This window comes from Protomyctophum bolini (genome assembly GCF_963924005.1).
Source record: "Protomyctophum bolini genome assembly, chromosome: 12".
NCBI classification, from domain to species: Eukaryota; Metazoa; Chordata; class Actinopteri; order Myctophiformes; family Myctophidae; genus Protomyctophum; species Protomyctophum bolini.
In genome coordinates this window covers 37,609,116-37,628,930 of record NC_137873.1, presented here as the reverse complement: position 1 = coordinate 37,628,930, position 19,815 = coordinate 37,609,116, and the positions used below count along the sequence as shown (strand labels likewise).

General features: G+C 44.4%; 1 protein-coding gene across 1 annotated transcript in view; it reads left to right on the top strand.

Annotated features, from left to right (window-relative positions):
- Window positions 1-19,815, top strand: part of LOC308325289 (small ribosomal subunit protein eS6-like) — a 97,672-nt gene that overhangs the window by 70,659 nt on the left and 7,198 nt on the right. The gene's annotated exons all lie outside the window — the stretch shown is intronic.

Sequence of the window (19,815 nt, the reverse complement as noted above, 5' to 3'; positions counted from 1 at the left end):
TATTGTACAAGCACTGTGTTTAGTGTGTTATTATCAGCATTGTTTGTTACGGTTATTGAGCTAACAATGTCTCACAATGTCAAACAGCATGTTCAAGTTTCTGTACCCGTGGCGGTGTTGGGTGCACGAGACAGACAGACATTGATGTGCGTGTGCGACTGTGCGTGTGTGTGTGTGTGTGTGTGTGTGTGTGTGTGTGTGTGTGTGTGTGTGCGCGCGCATGTGTGTGCGCGCGCGAGCATACGTGCGTGACATGCTGTGTGAGTGTGGTATGTACCAAATACCAATGCCACGTACGTCTGCTATTATGTTTAAAGATGCATTACACCTCAAGCAGACTATGATAATCAAACCTTTTAATTCATTGTCTGGTTTTGGTCTTACTTTGTGCATGCTATACTTGTGTGATCCTCCTCAACACGGGATTTGATAAATCCAGATTCAAGTTATTAGTATCTTTGCCGCCACCATCAATCATGATAGTTACAGCAGCTGTCTGGACCATGCCAGCCTGTGATGGACATTTCCATTCATATTTAATTTTTGCCTAATATGAAAAGCAAGTGATCAATAATACCAGACCAGAAACACAAATGTATAGTCTGCGCACTACTAATGGACTCCTGATGTGCCATAGACAGTGTCTACTCTATTCCACAAGCCAATTTGAATTATCAAAAACAATACATCTTTTTTGGGGGGGGAGGGAAAGCCGATCATGTTGTGAGCTTGTAGATCAGCAATTGTCTTTTGTTTTTAGCCTATGACATGCCCAAAATTGTGTTTAGCTATATAGTTATACGGTACCCAGTGAGCCTGTGGGCCATGCATATGCCACATATATTCCATGTTTGGGATTTCAATAGTTTGTTCGTATCAGTACAGTTGCAGGAGAAACAGGGCCACTATAGGTGAACATTAGGTTATTACAGTAGGCCTATATCGATAGATGGCTTCTCAGAGGACAGTGTTATTTTGAGGAGACAGGGACGTTATACAAGCTAAACTAGTTTTTTTGTTTGTCAACGTAAGTTGATGGGAAAGTATTCATGATGCTGGAACCTGAGAGTCAAAACGGATAATATCTTTTTTATGATGAGTGCTTAAAGGACAACTTTATTTTTTTTCAACCAAAGGTTCATGTTTTAGGTTGTTGCAGAGAAAGTAAAAGATGAGTATTCAATTTTTTTCTCCATTTGCTGCTTACTTTCGTTTTAGCGATTATTTTTAGCTTTTTTTTTTTTTACAGGGGAGCGGGGGCATTCGAACATAGGGCTAAATATGTTTTGTTTTTTACAAATTTTATAGCGATTTATTATTATTATTATTATTTTTATTTATTTTTTCTTTGCAACTGAATGGCTGGAAAATGGAAATGAAGAGTTTTCATAGTACACAGTACATGCATAGTTACACCTTCCCTAATGATTAATATTATATCTGGTTTCAGTATTTATTTGTCTCTATTATTATAAGGTTATTGTAGCAGTCAATTTATAGTGAGGGGGCGGGGCGGGGTCCAGAGCCATTGCCAAAGCATTTCCGGCGGTCCCCGGCCAAAAACGTTGAGAACCCACCTGCAATAGACGTACTTGTGTGGCGATTCACCAGTGCCATCTGTCTGCTCTCCAGAATATGGGCCACTGCTACAGTAGAGCCGAGTTCCATCCATTTTCATTTAAACAGACAATTTAAAAAAACGCATATATCTAGGCCATGGTGGGTTCCTCCATCTGCTCTTCGGTCTCCACAGAGGGAAGGCTTCCAGCAGCGGCTATAGCGGAGGCTCCATCTCCAAAACCCCCGGATTCACATTCACTCCCAAACAATCCAAATCCTCGGCCAGGAGACCCCCATGTCATCAGCCTAGTTATGAACCTCTTGCTCCTTTCTGCTGTGTGTGTGTGTGTGTATACGTGTGCAGTGTGCGTGCACGTGTGTGCGCGCGCGTGTGTGTGTGCGCGTGTGTGTGTGTGTGTGTGTGTGTGTGTGCGTGTGCGACTGTGCGTGCCTGTGTGTAAATTTGAGTGTGAAATGGAGAGAGTGAGGGGCATAGATCCCAGCGGACAGGTGTGGAGATTGAGGATGGTTTTGCCTTTAGGGCAAGTCATCCTCTTACATTCCACTACAACCCTGTCTATGAGAGACAGTCAGGGGGCTGACCGGAGAGATACACCCTAGTGGATCTCTCTCTGCCTATATATCTATTCTTTCTTTTTTTCCTTTCTTTCTTTCTTTCTTTCTTTCCATTTTGTCTTGAGTACATTTACTCTATTACATTTTTACTACAACTATACTCTTCCCACCACCACGTTAATGGTTGAACTCCACATTCTTCTATACTCAAAGGTTATCTTAATGGTTTATTATGGTTTTGAATGCCTAAATGGTCTGAGTATAATACTCTAATTACTTTGGAGAACTCTTCGGCATTCTTGTGTCTACTCTGGTCCTTTGACGGTTAATAATAATATTCATAATTATAAATGTACCTCTTTCTTTCTTTCTTTCTTTCTTCATAGATTTATTCACATTCACAGCCTTTCTATGGCGTGGCCTATGCCCTATATGCTCTTTAAAGGTATATTCAGTGATTTCACTCAAAAAACCTTAGGTTTCGTTTTTGGCTGTGGGACCTAAGCCTTTCATCCAATCAGGATAGAGAGTCAAAAACAAAACCTAAGGTTTTTTGACCCCCAGGGGTTAACTGGGGACAGGGAGGAACTCCTTATATGGTCAGCACACTCTATAGTATAGAGAGGATTATCACAACAAAACAAAAAAATAAGTGATATTTGAATTAAGCGAAATCACTGAATATACCTTTAACGTACATGCTCTGGTAGCTCCTTATTTAATTCACATTATTATTCACATTTTATTGTAAATGTTACCAGTCTCTCTCGATAACCCAGTCTGATAATTACCCAAAAACAACGACCCTCTTTTCCCTTTGAATCAAACTATGGAAAAGACGGCGCTGCAGTTTCTCCTTTATTTGCCGATGGGTTCTCAGATTGCTAGTCTGATAAAGCTGAATTAAGTTTATATATATATATATATATATTTTTGCTCTATCCAACTGTGAAAACACACGGACAGACAAAGTGAAGTGCATTAATATTGCTACAGTATATAGCGCTTATACCGTGTACAGTAGCAGGCTATATAGCTGCCCCGTGAAGGGAGCCAGTAATAGCCTGTTGAGCCACTATAACCCATTCTGGGTGGGAACCCCTTTTGGTGGTTTCAGCATTATACGTCATACTTTAGCTATTGAAAAATAGCAGGCCTAAAAGTTCGTAGCGCTATTTTTTATTTATTTTTTTATCTTGAAAATATAGCGCAAATCTTATATACTGTATATTCTTTCAGAGCGAACGTTTTTAACTCAAATCTTTGCTTCTTTGGAGGGAGGGGGGGGGTTATGGTCAATTACATATAATTTGTAAGACACCACTGACAAAACTGTCAGGCATATATGGGATAAGGCAAGACCTAGTGGCTGGTTTGGAGGCATATAACTCACACAGTATCGATCAGCTCAGTGCTCAGCGTGCCCCCCCCCCACCCACACACACACACACACACACAACAGCCCACCCCTCTCTCTCTCCCTGATCCTGTAAAGTTATAACTGTACTCGTGTCAACCGGGTAATTATCATTGATCCGCTCGCTGCAAAAGGGTGACAAATTCCACTGTTGCCCTATACTGGTGCATGCACTGATACCCTGTTCACCCTGGAGGCCATGATGACTAAATATATACTTCCTGGTCCCTTTTCTGCGCGAGAAAAATCATATCGTACAATAATGATTCAACTTGCTCGTGGCAGGTGACGGCAAAAGTCGACCAGAATGATCTTATTAACAGCTTAACCTTTTGTGAAGTTGAAGTGTATCCACTTCATAAACAGACAGGGGTAATTGTTTTTGTTAGATTTGTGGGTTAACATGGGGACAGATCGGAGTGGAACCGCTGCTCCTTTGCCTGGAAAGGAGCCAGCATAGGTGGTTCAGGCATCTGGTTAGGATGGCTCTCGGGGGCAGAGGACAGGGGACAGGAGACAGGAGACAGGGGACAGGAGACAGAGGACAGGAGACAGGAGACAGGGGACAGGAGACAGAGGACAGGAGACAGGAGACAGAGGACAGGAGACAGGGGACAGGAGACAGAGGACAGGAGACAGGGGACAGGAGACAGAGGACAGAAGACAGGGGACAGGGGACAGGAGACAGGAGACAGGAGACAGGGGACGGGAGACAGGGGACAGAGACAAGGGACAGAAGACAGGGGACAGAGACAGGGGACAGAAGACAGGAGAGAGGAGACAGGGGACAGGAGACAGAGACAGGGGACAGTAATACTACAAATGAATGACAAATAATGACCATAAAGGAAATCACCACATGAAGCATGATTGATTATTATATTATATTATATACTTTAGCTATTGAAAAATAGCAGATCTACAAGCTCATAGCACGGTCTGCTATTTTCTTTGAATGGGGGGGGGGGTCCCAGCTGGAACAACATATTTTGAGATGGGGGTCGGCGGCCAATTACATTAAATTTTTTATGGTCCTTGACATGAAATAGTTTGAGATCAACTGACATATAGAAACATGAGGTGTTTCCAGAAAACTATCTTTGAAGTATTTTAGAAGATATTTTGTAGAATCGTCTCAGTTCTTCTCATCCCACTTATATAGCTGCTCCATTGGTGTGTGTATACTCTATAGCCAGCAACAAGTTCAACCTGAAGCTGAGCCTAGGATGGTGTCAAAGCCTAACAAATTAGGCAGACAGGGCAACAGGGCGGCAGATTGCTTCATTCATCACAAGAGAAATAGATCATGTCACTGTTGTTGTCTGTGCGGTGGAGGAGGAGGAGGAGGAGGAGGCCTCTCCTCTCTGCCCGTTATCGCGCATGGCCCGGGACGAAGCGGCAGCAGCAGCCGGGGATAGTACATCAAACACAACTGTAGGAAATGAGGCCTTCATGACACATAATAGGTTTTATTGAGTGGACGAGAGGTTATGTCTGAAACCGTAGCAGCAGAGGGAGGAGGGATGGGTTAGGCTATAGGCTGCATAATATGCGGTTGTGAACGCACGCACGCACGCACACGCGCACACACACACACACACACACACACACACACACACACACTGCATCTTTAAACATAATAGCAGACGTATAATACGTGGCATTGGTACATACCACACTCACACAGAATGTCACACACGTACGCTCGCACACACACACAGACACACTATACACCATTGTTGTTTTTGGCAGCAAATTTTAGTTTTAGTCGTCTCTTTCAATAGTTTCCATCTATCACATTTTAGTCACCTGGAATGTTTTAGGGTTTAGTCTATAGATTTAGTCAACTAAATATCACGCGATCTTTGTCGACTAGGTGATTTTGGTGGGCATTGATGCCGTCATAATGACTGTTTTTACACGATATACAAGCTCACAACGCGTCGCAGCGATTTTCAGCATGCAACCAAGTGTAAAATGACTTATACTCATGGATCTCTTGTCCACTAGTCCCTTCCTAACATTTTAGTCTAGTTTTTATTTGTTGACAAAATTGACAGTATATTTTGTCATATAGTTTTAGTCACCATAGCTTAGTTTTCATTTAGTTTCCATTTAGTTTTCGTCAGTAATCGACGAACATTTTTTGTCATAGTTTTAGCCGACGAAAACAACACTGCTATACATGTGCAAACATTTTTGTATTGTGTATAGTACCTGTGAGGAGGACTCTCCATTTTGTTTTCCTCGACCACTTATTCTCCTAAACTCTGTCCTTAACCTTCACCACTACTTGACTGCCCTTATTTAGACCTGAGGACGATGTAACAAATGTCTTCTAAATCCTGAGAGTTTTCTGAAAAACCCTATGTTTATATGTCAGTGTGGTTCTCAAACATGTTCATGTCAAGAACCCCCAAAAATATATGTAATTGGCCGCCGACACCCATCTGAAAATATGTTGTTCCAGGGACCCCCCATGAAGCAAACATTTGAGTTAAAACGTTGGCTCTGAAATAATATATAATCAAAGATTTGCACACCATTTTCAAGATTTTTCCAAAATAACAGACCTACAAGCTCATAGCACGGCACTCTGTGCCGCGCTACGAGCTTGTAGAGCTGCTATTTTTCAATAGCTAAATTATAACATAATGCTTAAAACACCAAAAGGGGTTCTCGCCCAAAATGGCTTAACTGTACCCATACAGTATAACCCTATAAACCAACACTAATTCCAAAGCTATAACCCCTAACTGTCAAATTACTGGGATTTGTCCTCGTCTTTCTACAGCCTCAGCTCGTCAAGAGTGTGTCCTCACAAGGGTGGTAAATAAACGAGCTTACACACACACACACACACACACACACACACACACACACACACACACACACACACACACACTCCCTACATATTCCCCTGCCTGTCGAGTGTGTTGCTGATAGATGACTGATTGCTGCAGGTGAGTAGGAAGATTTATTAGTGTTTATCCAGCAGGCTCTGGTCACCTGCGGCACTCTAACCTGTGCACAGCAGCACACACCAACACAACACAACAGAGATTGTGTGTGTGCGTGCGTTTAATGTGCAGTATTATAGTTGTTTTAATCTGACTCTTTCTCTTTGGATATATATACCGTAATTTATTCTCTGCTCTTTATATGTAATGCGTAAGCATCCGTTAGTTATAGAGCATCCAAAATATTGAGTGAGTGTGCGCGTGCGTGTGTGTGCCAGGGTCCCCACAGTACATCCTGTTGTTGTAAAACACCACTGATAAACTTCCTTTTCGTAACCTTCGCAGGGTTCAGTGGTTACGTTCAATGACTGAGAGAGAGAGAGAGAGATGGGGGGACACCGGGACAGACAGAGAGAGAGAGGGAGAGAATGAAGGACAGGCAATCATTCCTCTCTGTTGGAGCGGCGGAGCAGGGAGGCGAGCAGATGAAAGCCCATTTTCCTCTGATTAAGTCCTCCGAAAATATTCCATTTGTCAGTGCCACGTACGGTACGGTATACGGCGGGCCGGGGCCGAGGCGAGGCCCGATGCAGCCAGCCAACTGTATCTGTTGACTATATGTGCGGCTGCCGCGATTTACATCGCTCACCGAGGACATCATCACCACCATCATCATCATCATCATCATCATCTCCGTCTCCATCTCCGTTTTAATGTCTCCCCCCCCTCGCACCCGGCCATCTATATACCGCCATCCCAGTCTATACCTTGCACTCCTCTCTCCCTTTTCTCCCCCCCCCCACCCCCCCCCCCACCCTTTCCTCCTAGATATACTCTCGTTCACACACTCTTTCTCTCTTACTCTCTCTCTCGCTCTCTCATATACCCATCCGGCATATGTATGCCCCCTCACCCCCCCCCCCCCCCCCTCTACTACCCAACCCAACAGCCTATTTTTGTTTGAGCTGCCCTCATTGCAAGGTTGACTGCTGCCAAGGAGGGGAGGAGGAGGAGAGCGTATATACACACGAAGACCTGGGCTCTGTCTCCGTCACAGTCATTTTCAATGTCATAAATTTCAATTTCCAATCCCCATATCCCCCCCCCCCCTTTTCTCTCTCTCTCTCTCTCTCTCTCTCTCTCTCTCTCATTCTCTCCTGGCACCATCACCACTAACCATCATGGGAATTTGTCGTGTCTCTTTTCCCCTTTGTCTTTACGCTTTTCTCTCTCACTCTCTCTCCCCCTCTCTCTCCCTCTCTCTCTCCCTCTCCCCCCATCTCTCTCTCTCTCTCTCTCTCTCTCTCTCTCTCTCTCTCTCTCTCTCTCTCTCTCTCTCTCTCTCTCTCTCCTCTCTCTCTCTCTCTCTCTCTCTCTCACACACACACACACACACACACACACACACACACACACACTGTCTCCTCTTTCTCCCAAACACCTATTGGCTATCATCGAGTCTGCTGCTGTCGTCGCGGGTTTCTGCGGCGCAGAATGCAATTTTCCCCCGGCCACATCTGTGATGAGACCCAAATGAAAGATCATTAATATTTTTGTTCAAAAGAAATCGAGTCGTATCTCTGGATTCTTCTTCTTTTTTTCTTTTTATTGCCATCCGCCCCTCCCGAGCCCCGCGTCCGCTATTCAGAATATGTTCCATCTCACCTTCACTTGCAGCAAGGCCCGCTGATGATAACGCTGACACCATTACCACACCCTTCCTCTCTCAAATACCTTGTGTGTGTGTGTGTGTGTGTGTGTGTGTGTGTGTGTGTGTGTGTGTGTGTGTGTTTGTGTGTTTGTGTGCGTGTGTGTGTGTGTGTGTGTGTGCGGCATGCGCGCATCTGACGTCTTTACCTTAGAAAACCCCATGGTTTTACAAACGCGCTCTTCTCCCTGGTTCCTTAAACACAAATAGTATTACGATTTGAGATCATTTGAGTGCATATACTGTATGTCTAGTGCCAGAATCAAAGCTCAATCTAACTTTCTTTCTTAGAACTTTCTCTTGCCTATACCTTCTGCTCTGTGTCATGCTTACGCTTACCACTGTCGATCCTCTGCACCATTCTGAATATCACTTATTTGGGGCGGGAACCCCTTTTGGTGTTTTAAGGATTGTTATACTTTGGCTATTGAAAAACATCAGATCTACCAACTCATAGCGCGGCACCGAGTGCCATGCTACGAGCTTGTAGATCTGATATTTTTTTTAAATAGTGCAAATGTGTCACAAACCTTATATATATTCTTTCAGAGTGAACATTTTTAACTCAAATCTTTGCTTCTGGGAGGGTCCCTGGAACAACATATTTTCACATGGGGGTCGGCGTCCAATTACATATATTTTTGGGGGTCCACAGAGACATGGCTGGACGCAGTACTGGTGTGCCTATTCTCTTTAGTCCTACCCAGAAGGAATGAGAGAGAAACAGCAGAGATGCCTGTCTGTAATCCCACACACAATTTCTCTTGGGGGAATTTACATCCTTCGAATACCTAATTCTGTGCATTTGAAGGGCAATCAGTTTAACACGGGTGTTCTAGATGGGCTCCTGGATTTGCTCTCCAGAATTTTTTGACTGACTTTAGATCACGTTTTAATCACTGGATACAATAAAAACTAAAAAGCAAGGCCTTTTCACGCCTACAAGCGACAGGTGCGTACTGTAGGAGAAGAATCTATCGCGCATTGCCACGTTTTATCGCGTGTAAGTAACACTTATTTTGAAGTGTTACACAAACCGATATGTACTGTATACTGTAAGGGTCAAACCGATATGTGTACATATCGGTTTGACCCTTACAGTTTCCCTTGACCCTTACAGTTTTATAACTAGATACATTTGACCCTTACAGTATACATATCGGTTTACAGTATACATATCGGTTTTCATAACTAGATACATTTGAGGCATGCCGTGGTGGTGGTGGTGCAGGATTGAAATACACGTAGAACTAGCTTTGAATGTTTTTAAAAGTTCTTGTTTTAGACATTCTGAGCAATTTTCATGCTATAGCCACCAAGTATATTGTTTGTTGAAAGAAAAATGAAAAGAACATATTTAATTTTGAACAGCAATATAGAGTAAAAGGCACTGGAATCACAAACTTAAAGATACTCTGTGATCCTTCCTATAAATTATGTCTCACTTTGCTACATGTATATGGGCTGCAAAGTCAGTTAATGAAGAAAAGAAACACAACAGAATTAACATGAAGATGAATGGTATATAGCCCGAGATGGACCTGCAGGAGAGAATAATAGAAAGAACTGCAAAGTTGTGAAATGTAATTTGGGAATCAATCAGCATTCATTAGCCCACAGGGCCTTTTCTCCTTGTCTCCGTCTCTCTCTCTCTCTCCTTCTCTCCATCTCGACTCTCGCCCTCTTTCCGTCGCTAAATGTTCCCCCGCTCAGCATGGCACCGTGGGTAACCTACTCACTGCTCACCCAAGCGTCGCCCATTCGCTCGCTGTCTCGCCAGCCCGCTCTCTAACCAAACTTTACCCCCCGTCTGCCCCCCTCTGCCTCCTCCCTCCTCTCATTAGCATCACATTAGCATGTCATTAGCATGCCTTCAATCTCTGCCATGCTCATGTCCTGGCCCTCTCTCTCTCTCTCTCTCTCTAGCTCTCTCTATCCTTGGCATTCAAGGAAGTGAGAGGTATAATAGGAAAGTTTAGGAAGTGATAGTAAAAGCCATAAATGACTATCCGTCGCCGGCCGGGAGGAAACCTCATAACTCCATTTTTGAGGTTTTTGACCCCCCCAATGGAAAGTAGTAAAAAACGCATTGGACAAAACCTCTTAACTACATTGGACCCTCAAACTGTCTGCTAAAGCAGCTAACTCCACCACCTCTCTCCTCCTCGTGCAAGTATAATTGACACTATCTAAAGTCACAACACCAACTTTGATGAAGCAGTATTGCATCGTTTAAAAATATATATAAGGTTTTATAGGCTATATTCATTTCCTTTAAAAGTGTATATTTTTAATTTCCTTAAAAAAATGAACATTTTGGATGCAGGTTTCCTCCAGACAGCAGAGATATGTGATTCAGAGTCGTGGTGTTTGGATCGGCGCCGTTCCTTAACCGATTCTGAACGGGAACCCATTTGGGTGTTAGCATCATGTTATGCTTTAGCTATTGAAAAATAGCAGATCTACAAGCTCATAGCGCGCCACCGAGTGGCGCGCTACGAGCTTGTAGGTCTGCTATTTTTTGAAAAATCTAAGAACGACTGACATTTTTAGAATCTGATCTCAGGTCAGAATGGGTTAATCAGACCAGTGTGTGTCCAGTGGAAACCTCGTATGAATCTGATCTCAGGTCAGAATTGGTTAAAGGCTTCAATCCGTCACAGCGCTGTGTAGCTCATGTGAATCCATGTAGTGTTCTGTTCACCTGACATCTAAAGACAATTATGCTGTTGCTCGTCCGAGATTTAGAAAAAGTGCAAAAAGCGAGGTCAGAACACAGGAATCGTGTCAGACACCAGAACGTTTGAAATGTTTTCCTTTGTGTGTGTGTGACTGTGTGTGACTGTGTGTGTGTGTGTGTGTGTGTGTGTGTGTGTGTGTGTGTGTGTGTGTGTGTGTGTATGTGTTTGAGTTTGTGTGCGACTGTGCGTGTGTGTGTCTGTGCATTTGTGTGTGTGCGCATGTACAGTATGTGTCCGCTTGCGTGTGTGCATGTGCGTATATATAATATCATTAGAAGGACAAACTGAGAGAGTCCGTGTCGTTAATATACTGCAGTGTGACAATGTCACTAACCTCATATACTTCTCATGCCAGTGAAGCTTGAATGGACTTGGATTCATTTCAATCTCCCGGCCCAAAAGACACAGTAATTAGCCAGGTAGACGTAGAGGCAGGGTGGGGTCACGCTCAGGCAATTAAGAAAGTGACAGCCCGTCCTGCACAATGTGACAGGCTTGAGCACTGACGCACATGCATTGCACGCACGCGCACACACATACATACGCACATTTTGCGAGCACCCAAATGCACATCTATCCACACTTTTCCTGGGCTGTGTGTGCTCCAGTTCCTGTCGATTTGATCCAATGAAAGCCAATGAAACTGGTCAGATGACCAATGATATCCAATGAAATCAACAGGAACTGGACCACACAATGCAGCCCAGGAAAAGTGTGGATATAGATGAGGACAGGACATGCATGGTTTATGCACATTCAAATATATAGACTCTCATGATGTACATAATGTTACGTACAATGTAATGTGCACAGGACTACACATTCACTTACAGTACACGTACGTGCACAGTTTGAGTAGGCACCAGTGTTGTTTTTGCATGGCAGCAAATTTAGATTTTAGTTTTAGTCATAGTCAATAGTTTTCATTTAGTTTCAGTCACATTTTAGTCACCAGCTGGAATGTTAGTGAAAGTTTCACTGTACCTGTATCAGTGAGTGACAAATAAACCGTCTACAAAGGGTTGTGTAGTTGTCTGTTGGTTTGTATCATTTAGGCCTATGTTGTTCTGTAAAAGTGGTGGTATTTGGGCTTGTTTGTTTGTGTGTGCCGCGACGGAGCGGGCGGTAGAGTTTCTGCTATGTGCGCGCTGGTCGGCCTCCAGGATGAAATTACTGACGGTGCAGCTGAAAATTGCGAGGGGGCACACACGATTTTCATATAGTAAAACAATATGTACTTAAGACTTAAACTGAGGGGGCAAACTTTTATGTGCAACTGAGGGTGCCATGCAGGCCACCCTCTGACCCGTTAGACTCTGTCTGTCTGTCTGTCTGTCTGTCTGTCTGCCCGTCTGCCTGCTTGCAGGAAGGCAGGCAGTTCAGGGAAGCCAGGGAGGTCTGACTGAAGGAAATAATTCATCCGTCCGTCCTGAATGAGGGCTGAGCAACCATGAATGATGACAGCAGAACACCGCTGTTACGTGTACATTTGTATTCAGTTATCAATTTAAATCACTCCCTCGTTCCCACATACTGTAGTGTACACACACATACACACTCACACACACACTGTGACACACACACACACACACACACACAGTCATCTGCGTGACAGACAGATAGACGAGCTAGCAGGTAGCGAGCTCTCTCGCGGGTGCCGAGCTCGACTCGATCACCTGTGACAGTTCTGATGTGATGTCACACTTTGGGCGCGTTTGCACAGTGCTTGTCTGTGCGGTTAAGAGGTAATTGTGTGACATTAGCCAGCGGAAAGCGTTGCGCTCTCGCTTTGTCTCCAGTCTCCTCATCTCCCACCCACCCCCCCCAGCACCAAAACTCTTGTCAGAGCGCGCGCGCGCGCGTGTGTGTGTGTGGGTGGATGTGTGTGTGTGTGTGTGTGTGCGTGGGTGGATGTGTGGGTGGTGTGGTGTATGGGGGGGGGGGAGTTGAGATGTGGCGTCAGGCAGTTATAAATGGCCATCATTTCCCAAACCACTCCGTTCTTCCATTGTGGAGCGCATGTCGCCGTAGGGCATGGGGTGAGGTGGTGTGTGTGTGTGTGTGTGTGTGTGGGGGGGGGGGGGGGGGGGTAATAGGGGAAGTGAAGGGGGGTTGATAGTCCCTGAAGAAAACTGTAACGATATTGAGTAGAGGAGACGCACCTCCGTGTAGGTTGTCTGGCAGGCTGTCCTTCTGTGTATGCATTGGTATGTATAGAGGCACAAAAACGACCATGTCTGTCTGGGAAAACAAACAGAGATGAACCCAAGCTACAATGGAGAGGAATGATATGGAACTATTTATTCATATTATACTATACCGTATATACGATGCTCCACCACCATAGCATCACTTGCCCTCCACACACACACACACACACACACACACACACACACACACACACGGTCCTTGGGGAAATTCAGTTTGCAAGGTCTGCAGAGAAATATACGAATGTTACCATGATCACAAATGGCAATGAGCAATAAGGGAGTATAAGATCCTAAGTTACAGCATTCATAGTTATACCTTATCAGTCTGATCAGGGTATTCGTCTTAAATGTTGTTGCTGAGTTTGACACAGAACTGAGTTTTCTTTTAGCCCATTTTCAGCGGTGCCAAACCGCTACATTGCAGTATTGGTAGATTTTTCTCAAATAAAACAATTGAGTACTTTTTCCACCACTGGTGGACAAAAGACGAAAGGCTCTCTTGTGTTTTCATCCTCGGTGACGCTGTCGGAAAGTTATTTTTATCATCGCCAAATAATCATCGCCAAACTCTTCTCCCTTCATGGCTCCAAAACGATGGAATGCACTTCCGTTCCCATTGCAATCAGAACTGCAGGCTCACTCCCAATCTTCTGCCGTAATCTGAAAACTCACCTCTTCAGACTCCGATCTTGGCCCGTAGCACTTGCCGTAGTACGTACTTGCCCTGTAGCCTCAAGGACCTTGCAGGCGTATGCAAAGGGCTCGACTTAGATACTTAACTTAGATAGCATTTTATGTAGACATAGCACTATATATAGTGTATACGCATACTGTAGATCCATTATACTGTATATACGTAGATATTCCACTGTTAGGCTTATCAATCTAGCTATGTATCTCGTGTTGTGTTTATAGCAGACTCCTCACTCGTATATGTGCACTTGCAGTTTGGGCAACTCCATAGCAAGCTCCACATGCCCCAACATTTTATTTACCTGCCATAGTGTCAACCCCTTTACCCCTGTGTCGGATCAGCGGTTGGACTGGCATATTCGCAGATACCGATATGACAAATAAGGGCCGATACCAATAGGCTACTCTTCCGACATCTCTAATTGTATTGTTCATACTTAATACATACTTTGTTGCCAACCACAGTATTGTTATTGCATGTGTTATCAGTAATTACAGTAAGTACTCAGTTACCCTCATAACCTACAGAAACTAAGCCACTGGATATATTTGTCTTAGTTTTGTTGTTTGCATGATGTCCCATGTCCCAGACCAGGGGAGGGTGGGCAACTTTGACGATGGGGAGGGCCACTATATTTCCACACTCGGTCCAGAGGGCCACGCATATTTCTGTTGTAGCAAAAAAATAATTTTAAATGCATTTAGTAATAGTTATGTTAACTTTATGAACTAAATACAAATAAATTGGACATGAAAAGACAATAACATATATTAATACTATATTTATTAAGCTACATTATATAGACTGAAGTAAGTAATTTAAACGGGTCATGTTTGCATGTTTGGAATTGTATAACAGCTGAAATCAATCATTTGTCAGCATTCTGATATTAACCTGTGGGCCGCATTAAGTGATAGAGGGGGCCGCATGTGGCCCATGTACAGTATGTCCCAGACCGTAGTCTGTGAATGGTACTGTACTGTACTGTACTGTACTGTACTGTACTGTACTGTACTGTACTGTACTGTACTGTACTGTACTGTACTGTACTGTACTGTACTGTGAATGCGGGATGCAGTGTTTGTCGATGACTACTATACGATTGATTTGTAAACCAATTGTCAGTACGTACAGTACATACAGTATGTCAGCTCCTGACATGTCATGGTGTGCAATTAAACACCTGACCAACAGCACCTGCTATAATGTGAGCATCCAATGAGATTCCCAGAAGCATGTACTAAAGTGTCTTATAGGCCTGAATATCTGTTCTTGGGAGCCGTACTGTCACTCTACTATATATAATTCACACTTTTCTCATCCCGGACTCCAGAGAAACTGACTGCTGAGACCCGAAACCGTGTCTTTATACAATACTGTATATATACCCTCCCATGATAAACAATGCATTCCATGAGTTTATAGAGCACACATCACTGTATCCTTCTATTATCTCAAGTTGAACTGTGGCCAAGCTGTTGATCACATCTGGGATGCACTGCGTATGGACTTATAAGAACCTTTCTGTTATAATGCTATTTTGTTTTCATTTGGCAGACATTTACACTTCAAGATTTAAAAGTGTTTATAGGACTTGGCTGTGCTTCATGCCCAATTCTCTGAATTCATATTATCCTCTTTTCTCCCGATGGACTCCAGGGGGCCGTTTTGGCTTCTTTGAGTGTCCAACAGAAGTGATTAAGTTTATCTATCAAAGCAACTTATAAGAGAAACACTTAAGGCCCCGTTTCTTTCTTGATATGGATTTGAGTCACTATACTGGGAGAATTCCTATACTGCAGCAACATCCAATAGGAAGGTCTGTGTCAGTTGTCAACTGAGGGGGGGGGGGGGAAGTGTGTGTGTGTGTGTGTGTGTGTGTGTGTGTGTGTGTGTGTGTGTGTGCGCGTGCGTGCACGTCTGTGTGTCAGTCCCTGGCGGCACTGTATGCTAAACTCCATCATTAAAACCCATTACCTGGCGATCAAACCCCCTGTAAGTCCAGCTAATGACCTCATTTCCCCGAGGGTCAGCCATGTGACATGTCCCTCAGCATCCAGACAGACAGCACGTTTCTCCAAACAGCTTGGACTGCTTATGATATAAGACCCCCAACACCTCCACACACCCTCTCTCTCTCTCTCTCTCTCTCTCTCTAAAAAAATAATATATATAGACCCTCCTTGGAGGAAGTATAACTGACAAGGCGGCGGGGGACACTTTAGCCGAGTACACGTGCTAGAGTGCCATGGGTGTGCGCTCCTTCCATATATTACAAAGTCTTCTGCTATTTCAACTGGGAGCCCGATATATACGATTTTGATCCAAGAGAGAAATACGGGGAGGTGGGGGAAAAAAAAGAGAGGACTTGTTAAGTAGGGGAAAGGGCCGGGTGTTTGACAGGAGGCCTTTCTAAATCCCACACGCATCCATCATAAGTGAACGTTCTGTGCATTTCTGACGGTTTGATAATAGCCTTTTGCATTTTCCTGCACACATGCAGCGCCTTGTTCTGGATGGGGTTGGCGAGAGAGAAAGAGGGAGACGGAGGGAGGGAGAGAGAAGGGGTGTGTGTGTGTGTGTGTGTGTGTGTGTGTGTGGGGGGGGGGGGGGGGGCACACATAGACATGAAAGGGGGGCTTCAGCCCTTGCCCCTTTTACCCGTCTGTAAAACAACTGCCCTCTCCAGACCACAAATGCAGCATTTACTACAGTATGGTGGAAGAAATGCAAATGCCCTTACTCTCCTTTCCATGCCAGATACTGGAAGGCAGCGTTCAGGAGAAAGACTCCTGAACTATAATTAGTTTCTAAATCCATGTCGTTACTCCGCATCTCTCCAGTAGATAAAGGGCTGTATTTTGCGTGTCTTAAGTACCAGGTCTTATTCCCTAACTTGAGTAAACTAAAGACCTGGAGGCGTGGTCAATGCTCTTTGGCCACTCAGAATAGCCAAATGGCATTGATCACGCCTCAAGGTCTTTAATTTACTCAAGTTAGGGAATAAGACCTGGTACTTAAGACACGCAAAATACAGCCCAAAGAGTGCTATGGGTTGCTCCACGAAAATAGCAGATGTACAAAATACTATTTTCGCTGTGTTTGTTCAAAAGTGCCCAAAAGTGCCCTCTTTACGAGATGTCAGCCCCTGCCCCTCTAACACTCTCTGTGGCATGGAGAGCAGTATGGGCCAGTTTGGTAGTTTTTGCAATCCCCTTTTTTCCCCCTCCTGCTCTCCCACTTGTGCTCAAATGAGAGGAGAGAGGCTCTCCTCTCCTCTCCTCTCCTCTCCTCTCCTCTCCTCTCCATCCCACACCACTCCTCTCCTGTCTTCCCATGTACTTTGGAAAATCATTCTCTGAATTGGAAAAGAGACCCTGGGGCCACAGGCGCCAGGCCCCTGTTTTCTCTTTCTCCCCTCAGTGTAGATAATTGACTCCCATTGCCTGGTAATTCATCGCTTGCATATGCCAGCTAATACATCAGTAGAAGGGAAGCTGCTGACCCCACAACCTTGTCTGCCCCCTCCCTCCCCACCATTCTCATTCTCGCACGCACGCACACACGCACGCATGCACGCATGCACGCACGCACGCACGCACACGTTCCATCTCAACACCTATATAATTATGACATCTTAATAGTCTAAAATATATGCATGCACATGCATAACATAGACACAAACACACACACACCGTACCAACTTAAACATGTCAACATGTCACACATTTCTCGCTTGCACACGTGCAGGCATATATATGCAATACACGCGTGTGCACAGTGCGTGGCGTGCACTCCCCCCCCCCCCCCCCCCCCCCTCCCTCCCTCCCTCATGCTTTGCCCCAAAAGGCCCAGAAGCTGGGAATGAGAAGAGGGAGCGAGCGTAAAGGAAAAAGCTCCCGATGATAGATGGGGCACATTGTGGCATTATGAATGAATTATACCTCCCAAATACCTTGAGCAGTGCAAGACTGTCAGCCTGTATCTATACTAATCTGGGAGAAAAATAAAGCCGTTTCCACATTAACCCATTTTGGGCGGGCACCCGTTTTGGTGTTAGCATTATGTTATGCTTTAGCAGCTATTGAAAAATATCTACAAAGTTAAAAGAAAGAAAAAGAAAAAGAAAGAAAAAGATCTACAAGCTCATAGCGCGCCACCGAGTGGCGCGCTACGAGCTTGTAGGTCTGCTATTTTTGAAAAATCGAAGAACGACTGACACAGAAACATAGCTTTTTCAGAACAGACATTTTTTTAATCTGATCTCAGGTTTGAATGGGTTAAAGGGAGTGGTGGTGGGGGGGGGGGGCGGGGGGAGGCGGCATGAGAACGGGCTGCAGAATTAATTGAGCAATCAGGCCATTAGAGAGAAACATCATACGGAGCCCTACTTCTGATGTAGCCACATTCATCACTGCCGACCAGCGCTCTGCTTCCATTCTCTTATACGTGTTTTACCCCCCCCCCCCCCCCCGCACTTTCTTTCTCCATTGTTCTTTCTTTCCTCGTCCCTCCCTCCCTCTCTCTCTCTCTCTCTCTCTCTCTCTCTCTCTCTCTGTCCTTCTCTCTCTCTCTAATGTGGCCCCATCTTCGAACAGATTAGGATTATTGTGACAAGACAAAGGTATCTCTGGTCTCTTCCATAGGGGTGTCAGTGCGCGCTGCATTCATCATGCCTGTCGCCCAGTCTTAAGGCCTTCAACTTCCTCACCCCACCTCGTTTTTCTCCCCCCAGTCGAGGAGGGTCCACACGTTAGATTTGCAAAAGAAAATAATATTATTGGAAAGCATCCCCCTGATGAATTGTAGGCTTGCCGCTGCCAGGGTTTTTCTTTCCATATTTTCAGTTTGTTCGGCACGCTGATCACCAAATGCCTCTTGACAAACTATAACCAGTCAGACTGTTTAAGCAGAGCAGTGGATTTGGGTTGAGTGTTACAGTAACAGGTGTTGGGCATTATGGGTAATGACTTGAGTAACATTCAATTCTGAGCTGCATCTAACAAACCAAGGGAGAGAGGACCCATAGGTAAATGGTGCATTTATATAGCGCCTTTAGCCAAGGCACTTTACATAGATTGTGCATTACATTCACCCATTCACACACACATTCATATACACCAATGGTGGAGGAAACCATGCAAGGCACCAACCTGGGAACAATTCAGACTCTTGCTCAAGGACACAAACTCAGGGGGAGCCTGAATACATAATTTGGAAAACTTTTAATTTGAACACAACTCATTAATGCAAGTGAACATTGGAACATTTAACATTATAGAAGAAAGATTCTCAATACAGGTCCTGGGGGGGATCTATATAGCCCATGTTTTCTATTTTACTATGACTTTTTAATTGTCACAAATTATAGATTATAGTTTAAAAGAAAACCATGCAATAGGTTAACTGTGGTTTCCCATGCAGAATCTGGACTGAAGCCCCTGCAAAAGAACACTTAAAATTAAACTGGTGCATTGTCCATCTTCCCTCCTCACTCTCCTGTTAGATATGAAAAAATACAGTACATAATTTACTTTCTATACTCGCGATACAATGATATCCTTGGAAGAGGATATCATTGGGTCATGATGATACAATTCATTGATATGCTTGGAAAAATAAAACTTTAAATAATATTTAAGTTATCCTATAGGGATGTGCACCCATACATATATAAGCTGATCTCTTCTCTGACCATTCCTGTTAACCTGGATTCCACCAAAAACCATCTTGTATAAAACAAACTTCTTGAAGGACTTCCTGGAGACAGCGGAGCACCATTTCTTCGAGCAGAGTGCCGCCAAAGGTCCGTTTCTACGTGTTTACGGACCGGCCCGGACAAGGCCGGTCCCTTCTGTGGAGTTGGGCGCCGGGGGGGGGGGGGGCGAGAGCTGGTCGTCACGTCCGTCCGTGCCGGGGATGAACCGCTGGCAGGATATATCAGCCGGA